General features: G+C 42.0%; 1 protein-coding gene and 2 long non-coding RNA genes across 6 annotated transcripts in view; 1 reads left to right on the top strand and 2 right to left on the bottom strand.

Annotated features, from left to right (window-relative positions):
* The window catches only part of LOC308459633, a 36,044-nt gene extending 30,004 nt beyond the window's left edge, over window positions 1-6,040 (bottom strand). The window contains exons 1-2 of the long non-coding RNA XR_013978245.1: window positions 5,974-6,040; window positions 642-712 (exon numbers count right to left, since the gene is read on the bottom strand). This is a non-coding gene — a long non-coding RNA (uncharacterized lncRNA). The remainder of the gene's footprint in view (window positions 1-641; window positions 713-5,973) is intronic.
* LOC308459640 overlaps window positions 1-23,812 on the top strand; it is a 215,621-nt gene that overhangs the window by 80,044 nt on the left and 111,765 nt on the right. The gene's annotated exons all lie outside the window — the stretch shown is intronic.
* Window positions 1-23,812, bottom strand: part of NXPH1 (neurexophilin 1) — a 170,065-nt gene that overhangs the window by 69,961 nt on the left and 76,292 nt on the right. The window lies entirely within an intron of this gene.

The following is a 23,812-nucleotide window of genomic DNA, read 5'->3' as shown; positions in this document are numbered from 1 at the left end:
CCGCCTCTTTGCCACTGGAGGAACCGCCCTCCAGCCACTGCCCTCCTCCTCCAGCCCCGCCGGCAGCGCTGTCCTCCCTAAAAAAACTCTGGGGGAAAGGGGGAAGCCAGAGGGAGCTTTGCACCATGGCACCCGATATGCTTAAGACGGCCCTGCCCTCACCCCCTGCCAACCTCTGATTCCCTCCCCTTAGACCTCACCCAGCTGCCAGCTCCCTTCCCTTGGACCTCACCAACAACACTCCTTGGCTCTCATCAACCCCCTCCCCCTTTACCTTGGACCAGCCATCCCTGAGAGAAGCCCAAGAAAAGACTTTCATTCTCTCCTTTGCTCACCCATTTTGCCAGCAGCAACTGCGATATGAAGGGTAAAAAGACTTTTCCTACATTTCCCCCCAGGTGGCAGTCCCATCTGTCAGCAACCACACAAGCTGCAGCGTCATGACATACTTATGCAAATATGGGATAGTAAGATACATCTACAGGTGAGTCACATATGGTAATACAGAGTGGCTGGGGAAACCCAGCCAGGTAGGCAGGTTATAAATATTATTATTATTATTATTATTATTATTATTATTTATTAGGCTTTAGTTCTGAAGATTGCGGGTATATGAGCAAATTGCATATAGCCTAAATTACCTTTTTCTTGACTGGGGAGGGGAGGGGGAAGCGTTTCCACTGGCTAACCTCACTCTTCCACATGTGATTGACTGGCAGAAGGAAGGAGGTGGGAGGCAGGCAGAGAGAGACACAGGCAGAAGAAAAAGGCTGAAATGGAGCTGCAGCCAAGTGCATAAAATTGAATTCACACAAGTAAAATGTGTTGATGATGCAACTTGACTGTATTTGTAGCTTCCATACATACATACTGAGAAACAACAGCAGAGCAACTAATGAGAAAACCTCCTGCATGAAAATGGGTTTCAGTACAAACTATCAATGCTCCCAAGTGGGATGCAGATTAAGGAAATAAAACCCTTTGAGCCTTTGCTTATGTGAACTAATACGTAAGCTGCAAACCCACACACCAGAGGTAGCCAACGTGGTGCCCTGAGATAGCTAACGTGGTGCTGAACAACTACTCTCATTGACCCCAGCCAGCATGGCCAATAACCTGGGATGATGGGAGTTGGAGTGTAGCAACATCAGGGGTGTATCATGTTGGCTCCCTGTGCTACTGTCCTCAAAGTAAACTTCCTGTACTATTGTCCTCACAGTAGGTCCCAATGGAGCTTACTTTGGGGCAAACATGTATAAAGCACTTGAAACATATTTGCATCCATTCGGCTCTATTATAAACAACCCTATACCAAGGCAATGAACAAGGAGGCAAGCTAATCACGTTCACAAGAGCGAGCCATTTTTAATTATATATTTTTAACAGGCAGAATGTGGGCAATTGCATTCAGGTCCACTCTTGCAGGAGCCTCCCGCTTATTTGAAGAGCCTGATAGGAACTTTATGAATCTGCACAATAATAATGAAAATCTCATTTCCTGCACTCCATGCAAGGTAGAGGTTCTGTAAGAACCACCCACCTTCCTCACAACCACCTCCTCCTATTTCAAAAGTTAGCAAAGATCAACATGGTGATAAGTTTGAAGATAATGAACTTTATGTTGCAGTTATTAGATTCATCCAGGAACTGGATCTCGCAATAAAAGCAGGAGTTGGTGGCACAATATTCACTGGTATATAATTAATCCTTACATAGTAATTGAAGATTGGATAACACATGCCAGCTGTAAGTGTACTCATCAGTAAATATGGTGTGCAGTTATTCATGTATCGAATAGCAGGGCTATTCATTTATTAAGCTTTTCACCAATAATATAGTTAAATTTAGATAGAATTGCATATCACTGACCTCTCCATATAAATGTCCTTATGAGCTATTGAAGCAAGTGAAAGCTAACTTCTTATCTAATAAACATTATTATTTTACTCCTTGGCTCGGTTCAGACAAGGAAGCTTCACTACAGCTTGATGTGATGAACAGCTATGGCTTGTGACCCACTGGGACACTGAAAATTAAAAACCATGATTTGAAGTAGGGATGTGCACATCTGTGCTATAGGATCCCACATTTTACCTCAAGGCTGTTTGCAACAAAAATGCATTCATTTTACACCAGCGTTCTCCTCCAAAATAAGGTATCTGATCTCATTTCGCATGTGCTGTTTGTTTGATAACTTACAGCATAATTATAGCCCATCCTTCCTCTAAATACAGTATTCAGTTTGAAAACAAGGTGGTAAAATATATGTTTTCTAGAGTCTGAGGTTTTACAAACATTTACCACATAATTTGGATGACATCCATGCAAAAGGGAACTTCGCTACTGAGCTTACGTCGCTTTACAAATAGCTGGTGTGTGAGTTCCAATTTGGATTGGTACCACAGTGGGGATGAGGGACTAACATTACTTCCATCTCATGCCATGGACCCAAACCAGCTCTTGTACACAAATATCCCATGCTAGCAATTTAAAGAAAACCTATGTGCACCAGGGCTGAAGACATAAAGGATGTTGGGTTCAGAATCCTCTTCCGCTGGTTTCAGTCACTGGAACCAAAGAGTAGTCTCCTTTCTGCTAGGAAAGGGTCAGTCTATCAGTCCTGATTTCTCTCTGTTTCTCATTTTACTGAACTTCAGTTCTCCACATTTCTGTTTAAAGTTCTTTTTATTTAAAAAAAATCCCAATAATTCACCAACATTTAATGTGGATTTATCCAAATATACACGTTTTTTGCAAAGCATTTCTGCCTACTATAATGCATTTTTGTCATTTTCCCAATAATATTCATTTTATATAATATTCATAATATGGCACGTTGGCACACATTTGCTTGGATGCAGAATCTCACTGCAAAATCCAGGGGAGCGTGAATTTCAAAGGGTGGCTGTGTACAGTGGTACCTCGGGTTAAGTATTTAATTTGTTCCGGAGGTCTGTTCTTAACCTGAAACTGTTCTTAACCTGAAGCACCACTTTAGCTAATGTGGCCTCCTGCTGCCGCCACGCTGCTGCTGCACGATTTCTGTTCTCATCCTGAAGCAAAGTTCTTAACCCGAGGTACTATTTCTGGGTTAGCGGAGTCTGTAACCTGAAGCGTATGTAACCCGAGGTACCACTGTATTGTTTTGGGAAGTTCAAAGCAGGTAGGTTTGCCTTTTAATGCAAATGGGGATGGATTTCTTCCCTCTCCCTACCCAGGGCCACTTTCCCCTGCACCATTTCACCAGCTTTGTGGCCTTTGTGAGAGTTACCAAAACATCAGAGTAGACTGAAACCCCAAACACACACACAGAGAGAGAGAGAGAGAGAGAGAGAGAGAGAGAGAGCCTGCAGAGCTCACAGAAACAAAATTTCCAAAGCTAGCAATCCTGGTCTTATGTCCTAGGGTGGGAAAAAAGTGTCAGTTTCTAAATATTGACTATAGCTGAAAAACCATTGAAGGGGAAACGATTATCAGCAGAATGGATAAAAGCTATTTTTTCACCCTTGTCTTAAGTAAGAGGTTGGGGAAGAAGGGAAAGCTTTCTAACTGATTTTGTGCAGTTCAATATTTATTCATCTTCATTGATGTCTCTATCAATGCTGCTCCATTCAAAAGTCAAAATTACAATATATGCAGATGAAGATATGAAAGCAAAGCTCTGTTCCCACCATCTTTTCCACTTTTGGTAGTAGGAGAGATTTCTTTTTTCCAGATAGCCGACAATTATTAAAATGATAGGTGAGAAAATACATAAGTTTAGCACATAGAACAGCACTTGCACTGGCAGACAGAGAATGCTAAGCCAGGCCAGTGAAATAATAATTTATTATTTATACCCCACCCATCTTACTGGGTTTCCCCAGCCACTCTGGGCGGCTTTCCTGTTCCCTAAACAGGGCTGCCTTCAGATGTCTTCTAAAAGTCAGATAGTAATGTTTATTTCCTTGACATCTGATGGGAGGGCGTTCCCGGGCTGGGCGCCACTACCGAGATAGCCCTCTGCCTGGTTCCCTGCTACTTCACTTCTCGCAGTAAGGGAAACGCCAGAAGGCCCTTGGTGCTGGACCTTAGGCTGAATGATGGAGGTGGAGACACTCATTCAGGTATACTGAGCCAAGGACATTTAGGGCAAATTTTTTACTGAAAACAGTGGCTGATTGGTTGGTTGAAGGACCAAATGGTCCTTTAAATATCTCATAAGGCTCCTGCCTCTCAAAACTAGTTATCTATGTCACTATTGTCTACTGTCACAACACCTACAATGAATGACTCAGGTCAATGGGGTTTTTGATTCAATGGCCAATGCTGAGCTTTGCATTTTTGTCCCCTTCCGTAATTTGGGATGATGGGAGATCCTGGCATGAAAGGGTTAAATCTGCCATCCCACAAAGATAACCATTGCATAGGATCTATATAACCAGCCAGCCACCTTGTACAGGTGCTTGATTGAAATTGAACAAGGTTGGAATGTGCTTAAAGCAAATTTCTGTCACAACAATCCAAATGTCTTTTCAACTTTCTGGTTGCATCTCAGCCTTCTTCTGGGTATCATCTCTAGTCTCACAAATTTCGGTGGCTCGTGTTGAAATCCTATCTCCTGTCATTTCAATACAGGCTCCTTCCCCTACATGTCTGTCTAAAGGATATCCTTCAGAAGGGAAGGCAAAAGCAATATGACAGCAACCTTCAATGAGCTTGCTGTGGTAAATAAAAAAAAAACTATTCCAATCTATACAGAGCATCCTCCACCCCCACCCAGTTTACAGCAAAAAAAGCAGGTGTTTTCTTTATCTTTAATTCTGATATTTACTGTTCCCACCTGGTTGGTTGTACGACTCTTCGCTATTTATCTACAAAATCAGATAGCTTCTGGACGATGGAATGCTACACTCCATTTTTGTACACAAAGAGAAATGGCTTTGGTTCTGCGTCAAGCTTTTCTGTCTTTTGGAGAACTATATATAAAGGACTCCCCACTTAGTTTTCCAACAATATAACTATGTTTCCCAGTTACTTGAACAAAGCACAATGTGCCCTCAAACTTATTCCAAGTGCCAGAAGCAGAAGAAAGAGACTGGATGCATATCTCCAAGCAATCCATAGTTCTCGAGGAACCCAACAGACATTTTTAAAGTGTATTGTAACAAACGCTTCTCACAACATCCTCACCTCTCTGTTTGAAGTTCTCTTTTTGTAATTTAAGATGTTTGCATTTGAATGTTTTATTGATTCCTCGCCTACCTCTGATATATATATATAATACATTTCAAACCTTGAAAGCATGAAAAGAAAGGGGCCATAGCAGTAAGTGATCAAATAATAAGCACAAAACAAATAATGCTGTTTATCTACAGAATCAGATGGCTTCTGTATGACAGTACAGTACACCACTGGTAATAATGGTGAGTGACGTGCAAACACATCCCTGGCAATGGACCAGTGAGGAGAGGAAGGTTATCTTCATGGGGTTCAAAGAAAGCTGTTGTTGTAGCATATTCTTCAGAAGGAGTAAGGCAGGTTTCCCCAAGCTGCTGCACACCAGATACTGTGGACTAGGACTCCCAACATAAGCAGTGTCAGAAGCTGCCTTATACAGACTCAGACCATTGGTCTGTCTAATTCAGTGTTGCCTACGTTGACTGGGAACAGCTCTCCAGGATTTCAGGCGGCCCTTCCTGGAGATGCTGAGAATTGAACCAGGAGCAGAGAAGATGCTCTACCACTGAGCTACTGCTAATACCTAACAGTTGGCCATGCTAGCTAGGGCTAAAAGGAGTTGTGGTCCAAAACATCTGGAAGGCACCAGGTTGCTGTAGGCGAGAGTAAAAGAACCATTAAGTTTATTTATTTAGCATTATTATTTAAATTTGCATGCTGATTTTCACATGCATATGCTCAAATCGTATATACACATATAAATCTGCTTCTGAATTAAAGTAGGGATAGGTGACAAATCCAGACTATAATTACCTGAGACATGCCTCTCAAATGACTGGTGGATTCCTCTATTGCAGGGGGTTGGACTAGATGACAGTTGGTGTCATTTCCAACTCTACAATTCTATGATTCTATAGTTATATCTCACCTTTCCATGGGAGCTCACATTTCTGTGGCTGCTGTGACACAGCTCTCATGGAAAAGCTATGGCCCTCCAGATATTCCTGGATGTCAACTCCCATCATGCTTCACCAGACATGGCCAAACGTGGCCCTCCAGATGTTTTGGGACTATAACTCCCATCATCCGTAGCTAACAGGACCAGTGGTCAGGAATGATAGGAATTGTTGTCCCAAAACATCTAGAGGACCAAGTTTGGCCATGCCTGTGCTTGACCATTGGCCATGTGGTCAGGGGGTGATGGGAGCAATCACTAGAGGGCACTAGCTTCCCCAATGCTGGAGAAGTAAGACTGTTGTCTCTCCTTGTTGTCCTTCTGCCAGCAGGTGAAGTCTGTTTTATTCTCACACGCTTTGGAGAACTGACTGTTTTGGGGGGTTTTTTAGGAATTGCATCTTAATACTGCTGTGCTGTTTCTACTATCTGTAGTTTAATAATTTGCTTTTATATTGTTTTAATTCCATTATAGTTTAATTAACTATTCTTTGCTGTATGTTTTCAGCTTTCTATGTTTTATCCATGTTCTTTTCACTTGTGTAAGCCACCTTGAGTCCTGGTCTGGGGAAAAGGCATGGTGGTAATAATTATAATTATAATTATAATTATAATAATATAAAGGTAAAGGTAAAGGACCCGTGGACAGTTAAGTCCAGTCAAAGGTGACTATGGGGTTGCGGCACTCATCTTGCTTTCAAGCCAAGGAAGCTGTCATTTGTCCACAGACAGTTTTCTGGGTCATGTGGCCAGCATGACTAAACCACTACTGGCACACGGAGAACCGTGACGAGTGCCAGAGCGCACGGAAACGCTGTTTACCTTCCCGCTACAGCAGTACCCATTTATCTACTTGCACTGGCATGCTTTCGAACTGCTAGGATAGCAGGAGCTGGGACAGAGCAACGGGAGCTCACTCTGTCGCAGGGATTCGAACCGCCAACCTTCTGATCAGCAAGCCCAGGATGCTCAGTGGTTTAGACCACAGTGCCAGTGCAGCAATGAATAAGCAGTGTATTATCTCTAGGAAAAGGACAGATCTTTCACGTGCATGCATGCAAGTGGCTGAAGGGGGCAATTGTGGGTTTCTTGCTCAAGGTTCTGCTAAAACCTAAGGCCAATCTGACACTGAAGTTCACCACAAAGTTTCCACCATGTGAAAGTCTAAGCCCTTCCTTTCCTGACCTAAACCACTTCCAAATGAAACAGAACTCCTGGCTCTCCACAAGCTTGTTTCAGCTTCAGTGCCTAGCCTTAATGAAAAGGAAACTGTTCTCCCTTTCACAGAACTGTACCAGAAGGATACAGCAGGGACACTGTTTTGATGTGATCGGCCATCTTATTTGACTCTCCATAGCTTCTCTCTGTGCTGTGCATCTCTCTTCCACTCACACATCTGTGGAAGCTCCTCATTTCTCCATGACTGCCCTACACACAAGCAGCCTCTTTGCCACTGCTGCGAGTTGGATTGTTGCCTTTATTTATTCGGTTCCTTTTTCTTTCCGAAGTATTGAAAAATGACTGCATGGGGTTGTCTTTTGTCCCACTGTGATTGCTGCCTTTTTATAATTGCAGGACCCTGTTCCTCCTGAGCTAATTCCAAGTGCAGTTTAAACATTAATAGACCCAGATTTCCCTCTTCTTCCTAAAACAAGCGTTTGGGTTCTTTTCTCCAAAAATGTTAGATAGTTAAAACAAATCCTGAAATCGAAGCCCAGGCAAAGTTGGTTAATATATCATTATGGGATTATTACAGCAATCAGAGCTTAGCTGATGCAACAATACAATAAGCTGTTCCTTGAAAATTGTAACTCCGTTCTATAACCTGAACAGCTCCAAAGTTTCCTTAGTTCAAGAAAAGTTTCTCTAATAATAATAATAACAATAATACCATTTCCTGCTACATCGGTGCAAAAGTTAGTTCTGTTATTATCAATGGGATCTGGTCATGTGAGTAACTATAAGACAATTTTGAGGAGAATTGGAGATGGGATTTATAGATTATATAGCAAAATGCTATTTTTTGTATTGTGCTTGATGTTATGCACGTTTTGAGACCCATGTCTCAGAAATGTTTATCTTTCACCTCAATATATGATTTGTTCTGCTAATGCCATTTGAAACCAGGTGGGAGAAAATTATATTCTGTACAGGGTTTCAACTGATTCCTTTCATTTGGTAACAGTCCTGCTTGGAAACCTCAGTGTGTGAACCATGTTGGGCCTCTATAATTAGATACTAACTATTGGCTTTTGCTGAGATAAATGCATAGGGACACAATTTATGAAATAGTGAGTGGTATTACAGTTGGACTTGGGATTAAGACCTCCTGTAGAGCTCCACAAATCATTATTCCTTCTCCAGTTTACTGAGGTTTCATTCTTCTGCAAATCATGGGATTTACGCAAAACAGATTTAGTGCTCATAGACAATGGCAGTTTCAAATTGTTGTATTTTCAAGAGACGAAACAAGCTAAATCTTGCAGCTTCATTCTCCTTGTAAGCAGTGTTTAAAGTACTGCATGGGACACTTCAAAAAGTTGATATAGCCAACATACTTTTTTATTAACCAGAGAGAGAGAGAGAGAGAGAGAGAGAGAGAGAGAGAGAGAGAGAGAGACTTCTTGTACATCATAGGAAAGTCCATTGGCATTGGCATTCAGCCCACAACCTGGAATAACTTCGCAATAATGCAGCTTCATTTTGAAATGTTCTTCATTAATGCAGATATTAATTGCTTGATCCAGACAGCACATCAAACTATGGTTTGTGCCATCCATAGTTTAGAACCCACTAGGGCTGTACCAAATTGACTTACATTTGGCTTCATTGGAAGGCCCTGAGTACTAGAACTATAAGCATGGAAAAACAGCTCTTTCTCCACTTTCTTTGCACCTTGCCTTATCTTCTACAACTCAACTCTGTTGTGTCCCCCCTTGCTCACCATTTCTCTAAACTAAAAAGCCCCAAATGTTGCAACCAGGGCTTTTTTCAGCCAGAACTTGCTGGAACTCAGTTCTGGCACCTCTCTGGTGGGTGCCATTTCCATTCTAAGAGAACAAAGGAGGTGTTTGTGGTGAGTTCCAGCACCTTTTTTCCTAGAAAAATAGCACTGGTTGTAACCCTTCTTTGCATACGGGAGTTGTTCCAACCCCTTGATCAGAAGTGGCGGGGGGAGAACCACTATGCTAGCTTCCCAGCAGGTGAGTCACTGTTGCTAACCAGGAGGGAGAGGGGAACTGTGAAGGTGCCAAGGAGGTTGGCGAGGGGTAAATGCACCACTAGAACCAATCCAGTGCTCTTGCCAATGCATTAGCACCGTGGCAACCCTTATTGGACAACAATTTGTATCCCATGGAATTCAGATAACACAGTAAAATACAAGAAATAAAAGTAGCAATAAAATACAATTTTAAAAACCAGGATGTCTATGGGCCACCTCAATGAAGCTCATGGACCACTGGTGGTCGAAGGACCACAGCAACCCCTGTTTTAGGTGGTCTGGCCCTCAAGTGATTAAGGCTTTGTACGCCAGCTTGAATTTAGCCTAGTAGCTAAATGGCAGCCAGTCCAATTCTTCAGCAGGGGTGTAATACGATTCTGCCCCAGGGAGCAGTTTAGCTACTGCATTGAGCACTAGCTGCAGGTTCCAGGCCAACTGAAAGCGCAGCCACACAGAGACTTGGGAAGTTATCAGCACATGGATGGCAGTGGCCAGGCTGTCCTGGTCCAGAGACAGCTATCACAGTCTCATTAGGTAACGCTAGTAAGATACTTTGCTGATTTGGAACTCCATCTGCCTACAGAACTTGATCCACTAAGTTCTGTGAGTCTCCACCTCTGAGAGCACTTTTGTGAACAAGCACCAGCCAGCAAAAGGAATAGCTGACCCAGCTCAACATTGCACGCTCATTTTGTAAGCATAATAGAGAAAATCTTGGTCAAATCTCTCGGCTGCCGCGTGAACTTAGCTGGAATTTTGAAGCAATTAGATTTCATTTCCTCTAAGTTAGTTCAACACATTTTAAATGGTAAGTCGAAAAGTGCCACTTGAACTTAATGAGACCACATTTTGATAAGAGACTCTAGCGGGATAAGGAATCATCACAGTAATGCAAGCCAAGGTTTTGATTCCTGATTCATTAGGCAACACAGATAGGCTCGTTCCCAAAACAGAGTACAGATGCCAAGACTTTTATGCTTCTCTGGAGAATTTTATCTGTGAACTACTTCTGCTCAAGAAATCTGCCTTTGAAGCGGTAGAACAATTCTGAGTTTCCCTCCTCTGCTGTCAGACACTTTCACCATCCCTGTCTTTTCCCACAGGGGCTCCATGTCCCTTTGCAAATCCATCTCCCAGTTGGCAGCCGATGGGCTGATACAAAGCCTTAATCTCCTGCCACTTTTTTCTTCAGCATGTGCTCTTCTGCCAACTGGCAGTCAAAGAACAAAAAAAGCAAATCTTCCAGATGGTTTCCAGTGCTAACTACCCAATCGTAGCCCACCAAACTTCCTCTTAAGACATATCTTCCAAGCATTATTCTAAGTTAGACCTTTGGCCCATAAAGCTGAGCTCAGTATTGTCTATACCAGGCATAGGCAAACTCGGCCCTTGAGATGTTTTGGGACTACAGTTTCCATCATCCCTGACCACTGGTCCTGTTAGCTAGGGATCATGGGAGTTGTAGTCCCAAAACATCTGGAGGGCCGAGTTTGCCTCTGCCTGGTCTATACTGACTGTTGGTGGTTCCTCAGGGTTCCAGCCTTTTCTAATCCTACCTGGGCAGATGCCAAGGATTGATTGTATTTGAAAATACTGTATTTGAAGCAGAAGGAAAATCTGTCTTAAGCCCTTAGCAGGCAATACATGTGTTCTACCAGTAAGTTGTTCTTCAGACTATCCCCATAAACTGGTAGAAATTAGAACGACAGATTCCTTCTGTTTCTTACTCCCACTTCTTGCCCAAGTTGAGTCTGTTCTCTAGATCAGGCCCCCCCCCCCTTGAAACTGGTGTTTGCTTTGCAGATGTATCCAGCAACAGGTTATTGGCATAATAAGAGTGCATTAGTGGTGTGTTTCTACTGGACCATCTGCCCTTCACTTCACTTTATTATTTGTTATTTGATGTTTCCTCAGTATGACCACGTTATTGATGTCTGCTGGGGTGCTGTTGCAGTACAGTGCAGCAAAGGACAGACAGACAAAAACAACCCTGGAACATTTGTAGTATGAAAAGTTACAGGATTCTAGCAGGACGTTACAGGATGTGCATTGCTTAGACATGAAGCAGGATGTCCACCCTGACATTTTAGGAGGTACAAACCATATTGAATTGAATTTATTATTTTGGTCACAGACCAGTCCCAGCCCACATACAATATCAAGGAAGTCATAAAACACGATAGGGATACATTTGAATTTGCAATTAGGTATAACAGGGACACTACAGATATAGCAACAGTTAAAAATATTAATATTAAAACTTAGTCACTAACATATAACCTCAAATTATCATTGAAAGTGGAGTCATGTATAAACAGCCCTGATACCATCACGACCACAAATAATCATGAAACCACAATGAGAAGAATATATGGAGGGGCCCCAAATTTTGTTTGAAAAACCACATGGCTGTTGTTTTCCTTTGTTTTGTTTTACCAGGATGCATTAATTCTTAAACAGAGACAATGAAACTGACACTTACTACCTGAAGGCAAATTCCAGGGCATCTCAGGGAAGTAAAACAACACAACACAAAGTTGTGCCTGCTGCCCTGGATCAGTTTTTTGCCTGAAAAAGCACATGCCTCCCCCTTTTAACCCCAATACATTAACAAGGGCTGGGCTAAAACTAAAATAAAAGGCACACCCATGGCAAAACTCAACATACTAGTTGAAATATTGTCGTCATCATTGTCGTCCCAGGTTCTTTTGGTGTACAAAAATACAACTGTAAATGGTAAGTGACTGAAATTTGGGGGCAGAGGCTGTGTTCAACCCATACATTTAAATCACACAACCCCAAGAATGCTGGGAATTGTAGTTTGTTAAGGGTACATGAAAGTATAGCTCAGTGAGGGGTAAACTACAGTTCCCAGGATTCTTGGGGGTATGTACTTTAAATGCATTGTGCACATACAGCCACCATCTTGCCATATCTTGTAGGTCTACATCTGTGCAAATGAAATGTGCACTCTGGGTTGATTTTACCCCACTTGAAATAAGGTTTAAGTCTGTGTGTGTGTGTGTGTGTGTGTGTGTGTGTAATTCTGGAGAAACTTAGCAGAGTTGCTCACTATTTATTTATTTTATGAGGGCAGCATTACACGAGAAAGAGATTTCTCCTGTCATGGAAAAAAATATAGCCACTGACATTTCCCAATCTCATATTTCAAGATGGGCAGATTCTGATAAAAGACAAATACCACCAATTTACGAATACGAGCTAGTTGCAGGCATTGAGAGACACCTTTGCTTTTTCTCTGCTTCATCTCTGCAGCAAAGCCAGACGTCAGTTCCCAAGATAGGAAATGGGAGTTTGGAACTATAATCATACAATTAACATTTTAACACAGATGCAATAAACTACAATCTACTACTCTGGTTCCCCTCATTTTCTCTTTTTGTAACTATAGATTGGATTGGATTTCTTTTCATGTTTAATGAACAAACATGAACTGCAAATACAAAAGAAGTAAGAAAACACTTTTCCTGGCTGAATACAATCAGACGTAAAAACTAACAAGGAAGAGAAACCATAAAAAGCATTGCTGTCTTTTCTTTTAAAAAGCCACTAGGAATACAGATAATTTCATCAATAATGCTGGTAAAAAGTACCAAACCGAAAAGTTTCAAAGTATTTCATGATACACTGAACTTTCTGAGATCTTGGTTTCACCCCCTGGGCAGGATCCGGCCAATGACCCATCTGGTGTAACATCCTGTTCTCACAGAGGCCAACCAGATGCCCATAGGAAGCAAGCAAACAGAGCCTGGACACAACAGAACTCTCCCCACTTGCAGTTCACAGAAACTGACATTCAGAAGTGCACTGCCTCTGAGAATGGAGGTCAAACATAGCCCTCTTTGGGGCACTTTTTAAAGCCTTGCCCATTCACTGAAGCATTTGCTGATCTTGTTATCCGCCAGTTTTTAGTGATGCCTTTTATTGACTTGTTTTTGCTACTTGTTATTCATGCACTTTGGTTTTTAATGGGTTGTAATTTGGGGTTATAATTTATTTTTGTTCCGATATTTCCTTGTACAACCCCCTGAGGGGTTTATTTGTTTGTTTGTTTCAGCAAGCAGCATATGAATGTGTTTAAATTAATATAAAAACAACAACAACTTTCTGAATACAAATAACTCTTGAGAAAATAACTTTGCTTTTGTTCTTATGCCCTGTCCATTCAGCACCCACATCACTTCTGGAGGCAACAGCACCCAGAATGCTGCCTCTGGTGCATAACTTAATGGACAGGTGTATTATGTTGTTGTTGTTACTGCTGCTGCTGCTTAGGAGCCAGTGTGGTGTAGTGGTTAAGAGTGGTAGATTCGTAATCTGGGGAACCAGGTTCACCTCTCTGCTCCTCCACATGCAGCTGCTGGGTGACCTTGGGCCAGTCACACTTCTTTGAAGTCTCTCAGCCCCATTCACCTCACAGAGTGTTTGTTGTGGGGGAGGAAGGGAAAGGAGAACGTTAGCCATTTTGAGACTCCTTCGGGTAGTGATAAAGCGGGATATCAAATCCAAACTGTTTATACCCCACCCATCTGACTGGGTTGCCCCAATCACACTGGGCAGCTTCCAACTAATTATAAAACCATCAGACATTTAAAAACTTCCCTATACAGTGGTACCTCGGGTTAAGAACTTCATTTGATCTGGAGGTCTGTTCTTAACCTGAAATTGTTTTTAACCTGAGGTAACACTTTAGCTAATGGGGCCTCCCACTGCCTCTGTGCTACTGCCACACAATTTCTGTTCTCATCCTGAAGCAGAGTTCTTAACCCAAGGTACTAGTTCTGCGTTAGCGGAGTCTGTAACCTGAAGCGTCTGTAACCTGAAACATCTGTAACCCGAGGTACCACTGTACAGGGCTGCCTTCAGATGTTTTCTAAAAGTCAGAGTGTTGATTATTTCCTTGACATTTGACAGGAGGGCGTTCCACAAGGTGGGCACCACTACCCAGAAGACCCTTTGCCTGGTTCCACATTGATACAGTTGCGTGAATGATACCATTACTACACCAGCATCCTCATCCTCCCTAGAACCCAGGCTAAAATACGGATGTAGCTATGGCTCCGTAACCATTTTGATCACAAATGTGCTCTTTAGGATCTACCATTAACTTATCCAGCCTAGTAACTGAGCATGGCTCCACACCCATGGTCCTTCCTTGGAATAGTGTAGCTGTGGGAATACAGGGTGATTTGCCTGAACCACACGCAAGATCCCCATGTGCAAGCATTATCAGTTCTGCATGTTATTGGACTATACCAAAGTGGTCACCATGCCACATCAGTAACATTGGCTTTGGGCCTTACTAGACGCCGAGGGCACAAACTGCCATAGGTACAGGAACGCAGCAAGGGACCATTTGTGGTTAAATTATACAGAAAGCCATAGAAGTACTCATGCTTAATACCTGATCACAGCATCAGCTAATGAAGCCTGTGTCATCAACATTATTGTCATTAAATTGCATCAAAGACTCCTAACCTTTCTGTGCAGTCTTTTGGGGTAAAACCAGAGAGTGTGCAAAACAGGGCTTTTATCCACAGGAAGCACAAAAGAAAGGCAACTTTTCCTCCATCAGTATAATTAGCCCTGGCGAATTGACTCTTCACATCAGCTCCCTTGGCTAGAAGTGAACCTGTGTGAGAAGTTGATATAATCATGTTAAGTGCTGCCAGTTTGCTTTGCTGCCTGGGATTAGATGAGGGGGGAAATAGTATCTAAAATGTTGGTCTATGTTCCTGCTTGCATATGAATGAAATCATTGCATCTCTGCAATGGTTGATATGTACCATTGGTTGTGCTGAAACTGTGAAAATAATCAATAATATAGAACTGTGAGAGGGGGAGGGTGTGCCTGCACATGCATTTTACAAAATAGACCTTTAATTAACCTATTGATTGAGAGGAACTATATTTCACTTTCACAGTGCCTCATCCATAAATTCTCAGTGCATTAGTGTTTGCAAGCATGTAAGCCATTCTACAGCTTACTGTTATAATACAAAGCAACAGGTATAATAGAAAGATCTTGCACATTTGTAGTCAGTTCTAGAGGCCACTGGGAGTGAGGGTATTTAATAGATATTCTTGATGTTGCCCACTTGACTCTCATGTGCACTAAATAAACCACTTTGAGGGGTGTGTTGTCGTTGTTTTTACAATCAAGCAGTGTATAATTTTTATGAAATAAATAGAATGAAATGAAAAGCCATCTGAAACATTTCTACCTTGCCTTTTAGGCCAGGGACACCCACAACGGTGCTTACAAGAGAAACAGTATTAAAAACAGAATTTTTAATTGTCAAGAAAACTTAACTGAGTTGAACAGGACCGGTGTCTTGGTGGGTGGTTTAACTCAAGCGTCTAATCATCATGACTAATCCATGATTAGGGCTATTGTCAGCACCAATTCACTTCAGCTTCTGGAAGCCATGGATCTCTGAGAAGAAAGGGTAGGTGCCTACTGACCACCCATCTCCTTTCAAGGGTGAGAAATAATTGAGCAAACCATCAGGATCAATAAGAAAAGAGGCGGAATGTTTAAATGATTCCTGCTCCTTTGAAATTTAATGCTATGGATTTTCATTGCAAATCTTAACTTTATGCACAGTGCTTTGCATGATTCAGTTCTAGCCATCAAGTTGTTATCAGGTTAAAATGTTGGTCTCCCCTACTCAATGAGTTGATTTATCTTCTCAGTGGGTGCCCTACTTCACAGAACAGTTTGCATTGTAGCTTCAGAACATTTGACTTCCTCTATGAGGATTTGTCCAATCCTCTTTTAAAAAATTCCAAGTTGGTGGCCATCAATGCCTGCTGTTGATAGTGAAATCCATAGTTTAACTATGTGCTGCATGAAGAAGTTATTTTATGCAGCAAACTGAGCAATAAGAAAACAGAAACTGTGAAAAAATGCCTTCAACATTGGAAACTCCAGCTTTAGCACATGTACTCAAGATGTATGTTGGGCAGAGAAGACGTGTTGAAAAAAAGCAGCTAATTGATGTGAAGTAGGGTGAGCAGGGCTGTGACTCATTATTTTTAATGTGAAAAAGCATTGCTACATCAATATATTTATTGCACATTCAATTAAATTTATGTTTACACTTCACAAACATTGTCTCTCAGCACAGATGTCCCGTGTTGGAAAACATGGCACTTTGGAAATTCAATAACCTCGTGCACAAAATGTCAACATATGCTGAAGAAATATGTCCCAGGTCCAAATATAGCAGGCTTCCATCATAGCATTCCAAACAGTGTTGAAGGCAACTGGCATTTCAGGTAGTAATTATAATGATTTCCCCATCAGAGAAAATGAAGAGGGGAGATACAGCCACTTTTCCATATGAAAATCTACAGCAATCTGATAAAAGACCACCAAAGGAAATTCCCTATGGAAATGTGAAAGAACCTTTCTGGAGGGGTATCATGGTATTGTTAAAAGCTGGCTGATGGGACTGACGCCATCTGCCCCTTCCCCTCTCTTTCACTTTAGGGACATAGAAGGTTGTCTTATACTGAGTCAAGCCATTGATCCATCTAGCTTATTATTGTCTACACTGACCAGCAGCTGCTCCCCCAGCACTACTTGGAGATGGCAGGGGATGCTCCACCACTGAGCTACAACTCTTTCTGCCATACTTTGCTTGGCCACCTACCATTTCAATTTACCTGGAGAGATCCATGCATACAAATTAGCGTAAGCAAATTGTAGGCAACTTTGTGTCACTGGCCTGGCCCGGAAGTCCTTTAAGCATCTAACAAGGTTTGTGTTTCTCAGTACCAGCTCTCCATGTCACTCTCATCTACTATCACAATCCCTACAAGGAACATCTCAGGCCAATGGTCTTTTTATTATTTAATTGACAGTCTAATTATACCTACAGGCTGAAAGGGTAAAATGTTTTGCTCTATAGCAAATGGCAGCCAAAGCATTCAACACATCCAGTCCAAGTTAGAATATGATGGAATGTTCCAGTCATTGAAAAGGAATTGAAAAATGCTTGATCAACCTTAATGATTGATTTAAGTTAGGGTGGTTAGCACAGATGTGCACAACCATTCCCCGCACCTCCAGATCAATCATAATCCCCAGGAAATTCTAGCTTTCATTTTTTAATGATGTTTCTAATTTTGTAGAAAGGGATGCAGGTGGTGCTGTGGTCTAAACCACTGAGCTTGCTGATCGGAATGTCTGTGGTTTGAATCCCCGCGAAGGGGTGAGCTCCCATTGCTCGGTCCCAGCTCCTGCCAACCTAGCAGTTCGAAATCACGCAGTGCAAGTAGATAAATAGGTACCGCTCCTGCGTGAAGGTAAACAGCGTTTTCTTGCGCTGCTCTGGTTCACCAGAAGTGGCTTAGTCATGCTGACCACATGACCCGGAAAAACTGTCTGCAGACAAATGTTGGCTCCCTTGGCCAGTAAAGCGAGATGAGCGCCACAACCCCAGAGTCATTCGCAACTGGACTTAACTGTCAGGGGTCCTTTGCCTTTACCTTTTAATGTTTGTAGAACCTAAGATAAGTGGCTAAATGCCCAGGCACTGTTCTTCTCATAATTATTTTTTGAGAGAAATTAGCCTGCTTACTTTGCACCCCTCCCATGGTAGCCAAATTCAGAAAAGGACAGGGCTCCCTGTTCTGCAGTATTTGCAAGATTACAAATGATCCACAGAAACTGGATTAAAAGGAGCAAACTTTGCTTAGCAGTGTGCTACTACAAAACTACATGCAAAACAAAAACTAGGCAGCTCTTCTTAGTTGCCTTTTCCCCTGTTCAACCATTCCTAAATCACTTTTTTTGCCCACTCACATTACATGCTCTACACAACGATTAAAGAAGGCTGGATTTTCCATCAAGTTACCCTATCCTAAACACTTCCATATCTAATAACCCGTAGTGACCAATTTCATCTCCTTTTAACTTCAGGGTGGGGTGTGTGTGTGTGTGTGTGTTTCTCACACAGGGCATGCTATTTTTAAATAACAGGTAAAATTCTTATAATTTCACAGCAAGAAACATATTTTAAATATTCTTGTGGCATGGGAGGGTGTAGCTTACTTAGTATCATGGAAGGTTTAGAGGGCCTACCATCAAGCAAATTGACAATAACTTTATTGTCTCTCTTAAAGGAGAACAGAACAGCTGTCCTGGTTTTCAAGAAAGCTTCTGGCACTACCTAAAGAAAATAAGTCCAGTGTCACCTACTGACTATATAATGACACTCCCCACACACATATATGTGGCAATCCCTGGAAAATTGATGGTGTTAATTGCTCATTGAGCTGAGCACTACACATTACAGGAGGCACATTGCTTCTGAAACTCACAGTGGTATGATTAATTCTAGTGGTGGGCAAGCTCCCTGTGGCCACCTCAAAACTATTGTCTTTTAAAGCTTTTCTTAAGGGGGCACACAAAAAGATTCATTGAATTATATTTTAGGTTTCCAATAAAGCTTCAAAAACAAACAGATGAAGCAGTTGTCACTCGTCACCCCCCGCCTTCCCTGCCAGTTCCCCATCTCATTTCTCAAGCCAATAAATGCTGTTACTGCTGAGAGTTCCTAGGAGCACAGATAGCTTGCTAGAAACAGACCTCTCCGCAACTGGAAATGACAATATCCTGTGGGAGAACATGGGGTTTGCTGGGAATTGTCATTTTCTCCGCCTACAAAAAGGCAGAGAAAATGCAAGGTTTATCCATATTCCCAACCGAGAAACAGAACACCTAAGCATGTTCAGGAGTTTTATTTCATGTTAAGGGGAGTGTTTCATGTTAAGTAACCCTTTCTGCACTATGATTTCCAACCCCCTCCCTCTTCTTCATCTTCTTTTCTTGGAAAGGGATGGAAATGGGGATCAAGAAATGGGGGCCCTGGGATCAACCGTGATTTCAGCCAGGCCAAAATTCAAAGGGATCAGTGACTAGGGATGGGGGACAAATTCAGTTCAGTTAACATTTAAAAGGTGAATCTACCTAATTTGCACTTTCTGAAACTATGCAAACCGAGGCACATGAACAGCAAAATTTGCACTTCTCTGGATTTTTCAAAAGTGGTTCTCCAGCCAAGTATACATACATATATATATACACATATATACATATACATATATATACAGAAGTGTGCACATGAATGCACATATTAGCAAAATCAGTCAATCTTTCTTATTACAATCATAGTTCAGCCACTATCTCAGTAAAAAATAAATTGCATAAATGGGGAAATTGTTTTGAAAAATGTGCATATTAGGCAAAACTGCACACAAAAATGGGTATATTTGGGGGAATTCCCACTAAAATGCTGGTGAAGTTTATGAGGACTTTTTTATTATTGCAAACTGATGTGGAAATACAGAAAACTGAATTTAAGGCTGGAAAAATGAGTGAGAGAAACCAAAATGGAGAGATTTGCCCATCCCTATCTACAAGTAGCTTGAAATGGAGCGAGTCTTTTCAAACCAGGGAAGTTGGTCTTTCAAACTTCCTCAGTTGTAAGTTCACCTCTATCAATAGTTAACTCCTGCTATCCATTGCATTTGGGATAATTACCATGTCTTGGTGTCATAATGGGCCGTATTATCCAACATTCTCCATCAGTCTGACTGTTGAGCAACAGAGGATGCCAAAGCAAGAGTGGAAACTCATTGCACAACAGATTGTGAAATCTATCGTGCAACCAGCCAACAACCTTCTTATTCATTGTCTTTCATAAAGATGCTCCATGGGTGCAAAAATGTTCACCGTCAGAATAAGTGTACTGCTAAGTGGATTTAACTTAGCCCTACATTGGGTTTCCTCATCACCTGGCAACACCAGCCATTGATAACACAACGGAGCAGGGAAGCACATGATGGTTAAGGGAAATTATTCAAGGTGAGGTTGCTGGGTTTGATGACAGCTGTGCATAATTAATACAGCACACAGTTTTCCCTGCCCCTCTCCTCAGACACTGGCAGACAGCAGCCTTTCCACAGAATATCAGGAATGAATCTTTTTGCACCGTACTGAAAGGGTAGCCTTGTCAGGATAGAAAGTCCTGTTTCTGCTTTGCAATAGCAAAATCCTTCCTCCTTTCAAATCAGACATTTGCATAGATTGTGGCATGCTGACACTTCTCTAAAGTGGCTATCTTGTTCTCCAGAGTCTCAGCTTTTGTTTATTTTATTTTATTTATTTTTCAAAGCAAATTTGTAGCTGTCACGGCTGCAGATTGAACTCAAAAAATGTGAACTGGGTGTGATTGATACAGAGATGTCTCTTGGATGCTGCGTTCATTCGTCTCCACGAGGTGTTCTCAAATGGCCAGTAATTTAGATGTCAGCCAGTTAATGATACCCTTCCTCCTTTAACAAAGAAGCGAGCCAGTCATAAATCTAGAGAACTGAGGAAAGTGACTTCTCCCTTTGGTGCTATTGGTCCGTGAGATTTGGAAGGGATCACCGTCGCTGCACCTCCTCCCCATCTCCACCTGCCAAAAAAACCAAGTAAGAGCTATCCTCAAAATACATGCTATCCAAGGTCATATTTCAACCGGGTTCTACCATGTTGAAAATAAAGAATGAGAATTCATTTAACATTTGAACACTCTTCCAAAAGCAGGAACTTAATATTGTTACACAATTCCATTCCATCCCATGTCCCACTGCCCCAAGTGAAGAGACATCCCAGGGGCAGAATCTTTCCTGGATTTGGTCTCTTTGGGAAAGAGGGATCACTGGAGAATTACAGTATTTTCTAATAATTGGATTTATTTGCAAGCATGCAATGTGAGCATACATAGCTTAACACTGCTACAAAGAGCAAATCGCTTGCCCTAGAAAAGAAGCCTAGGCAACTCCAAAAATGTCCTTTGTCTTCCAGAACTAAAATTTTGTTCACTTTTTCTTTTTCTCTCTGTCTCCAACTGTCATTTCACACATAGACCCAAACTGCATTATATTTCACACTGGGTGGAAAGGAAGAGATCTCTTTGCAAAAAATGGCTCTCGCCTTCCCCAGGTGTCACCAGATATTTTCTGGTTGTTGAGGGTCATTTACTTGTAATTTCCCTAATCAAACAAATGGACTTTACAGGACCATAAGACACTGCCTTATCCCAAGTCATACCATAGATCCATCTCGCTCAGCACCACCTAAACTGACTAGCAATGATTTCCAGGGTTTCAAGAAGCATTTTTTCCCCATTTGGGACCTTCTACATGCAAAACAATGGGCTCTTTCACTGAGCTATAGTCCTTCTTTAGCTATAGTAAAGTGAGAGCCAGTGTGGTGTAGTGGTTAAGAGCGGTAGTCTCATAATCTGGTGAACCGGGTTCACGTCTCCACTCCTCCACATGCAGCTGCTGGGTGACCTTGGGCCAGTCACACTTCTCTGAAGTCTCTCAGCCCCACTCACCTCACAGAGTGTTTGTTGTGGGGGAGGAAGGGAAAGGAGAATGTTAGCCGCTTTGAGATTCCTTAAAGGGAGTGAAAGGCGGGATATCAAATCCAAACTCTTCTTCTTCTTCTTCCTCCAACTCCAGTCTCTCCAAGTTCTAACCCCTTTTCTTCTCCAGAAATACATGAATGTTAGTATACAGGACAGAGCCCTGGAAAGTCCTTCGATGGGACCACATAGCCATTATTTATTTCATGAGTCTCTGATATCCTATATACTGGAGTATCCAAGGTGTTCACCTCCAGATATTGCTTAACTACAATTCTCATCATCCCTGACCATTGGCTAGGTTGGCTGCGGCTGATAGTCCAAAAACATCTGGAGGGCACCAGCTTGGAGAACACTGAAGCAGACTACCAAGATTTCTGCATATATCTTAGCCTGGCACAAGCCCACTCAGCTCCTTCATACACCCATCATATCAGATGCTGTGGTTTGACATTGATATGTGCAATTTCAATATATAATATTATTATTATACCCAGAAATTCCACATAAAATTCCAGTACATATTTAAAAAAATACTGTTATAACCACTTTCAATCCAAGGGGCAAAACTCACATCATACCTTTCCAGCTTATTATACGGAGTGTTTAGATTACATGTTGTCTCCTGTTGCCTAAACCCTGTTACTCAATGCCTTCAGATTTCACATCATATTTTACAGATCCCCGACACTCTCCTTTCTCTAGTCAAAGAGCAATTTCTGCCTTGTGCTTTATTGCTTACAGACTGACTATTGTAGTATTGACATCAACAGCAGATGTCTTTGTCTGGCTTGAGTACTCTTCACCACCTGTCAATGCATCGCCGTAACACCGTCAAGTTCTGAGGTCCTGGTTTTTAAAAATCCTCTGGCACACTGACAGTTTTCCAAGCCAGAAGCTAGAGTCATAAGAGTTTAATCCTTTCTGCAGAGAGTTCTCCCTACCCAAAGATTCTTTAGCCAGTGTTTTTGCTGTTTCAAAACCTGTGTTTATGCATGTATTCCATCAAGGGCTTGTGCCCAAGGGAAAGTTCCTGGGAACTTCAGTTTGTAATGGTTGCTGTGATGGGCAAACAACATTCTTAGTATACTTTGGTGACAGCCACATGTATGATTAGTACATTTTAATCTTAATATTTCAACCACCATGCCACACCAGCTCTATGATGCCAATTATATCAGTCTAGTTTGGAGGAAAATGAGCTGCGAATAACACACCACATGTATTTTTCCTTCCTCCTCCTCCTTTCCTTATGTAACCCCGAACAAAATGTCTAATTAGAATTAGAGAAACTCAGCGAACACTTCCTCCCTGCTCACTGTACCAGCAGATCGGACTGGTGCTGGGCTTAAAAATGCAAATCGTGGTGGGTTTTCTTTTTTCCTATTTGCTCGGGGTTTCATTACTACTTAGAGGCTGATCCAGTCATGAGGAAACCACCTCCAGATTTCTTATTGTGGATAAAGCTCACCAGCTGCTTTCCGATAGCGCTGCCTCGAAAGGATCCAGGGAAATGAGCTTTCAAGCCAAATGTATGTTGCAATCTGCTTGCTGGGCTTTGTTAACTTAATATCAGCTTAGTCATCTCAGTACAGTACATTCAAATGTGCGAGGTGGGCAAATCTAAGACCAAGATCTTCCGTAACGAAAGCTTTGCCAGCTGCTCTGGGCAAGGTTGACCCGAAACATTTAGAGGCAATGGTGCCAACCCCCACCCCAGTTTTCAAGGAGGGGATCGGGGCCCCTCAATATTCCGCGGCAACTGCCACACGTACAATGTGCTCACCTCACTCAGTGGTAGAGTGTCTGCTTTACAGAGGGTCCCAGATTCAATTGCTAGCAGCTCTAGGTAAGTCTGGCAATGTCCCCTGGTGAGTCACTGTCGGTGTAAACCAGTGCTGCATTCACATGTCTGTTTATTCCATTTCCCTAACTGTTAATTTCTGCATTACAGTGGTACCTCAAGTTAAGTACTTAATTTGTTCCAGATGTCCGTTCTTAACCTGAAGCACCACTTTAGCTAATG

This window comes from Podarcis pityusensis (genome assembly GCF_964106645.2).
Source record: "Podarcis pityusensis genome assembly, chromosome: 12".
NCBI classification, from domain to species: Eukaryota; Metazoa; Chordata; class Lepidosauria; order Squamata; family Lacertidae; genus Podarcis; species Podarcis pityusensis.
Note: the sequence above shows the minus strand (reverse complement) of the source record. Positions and strands in the feature narration are given on the sequence as shown.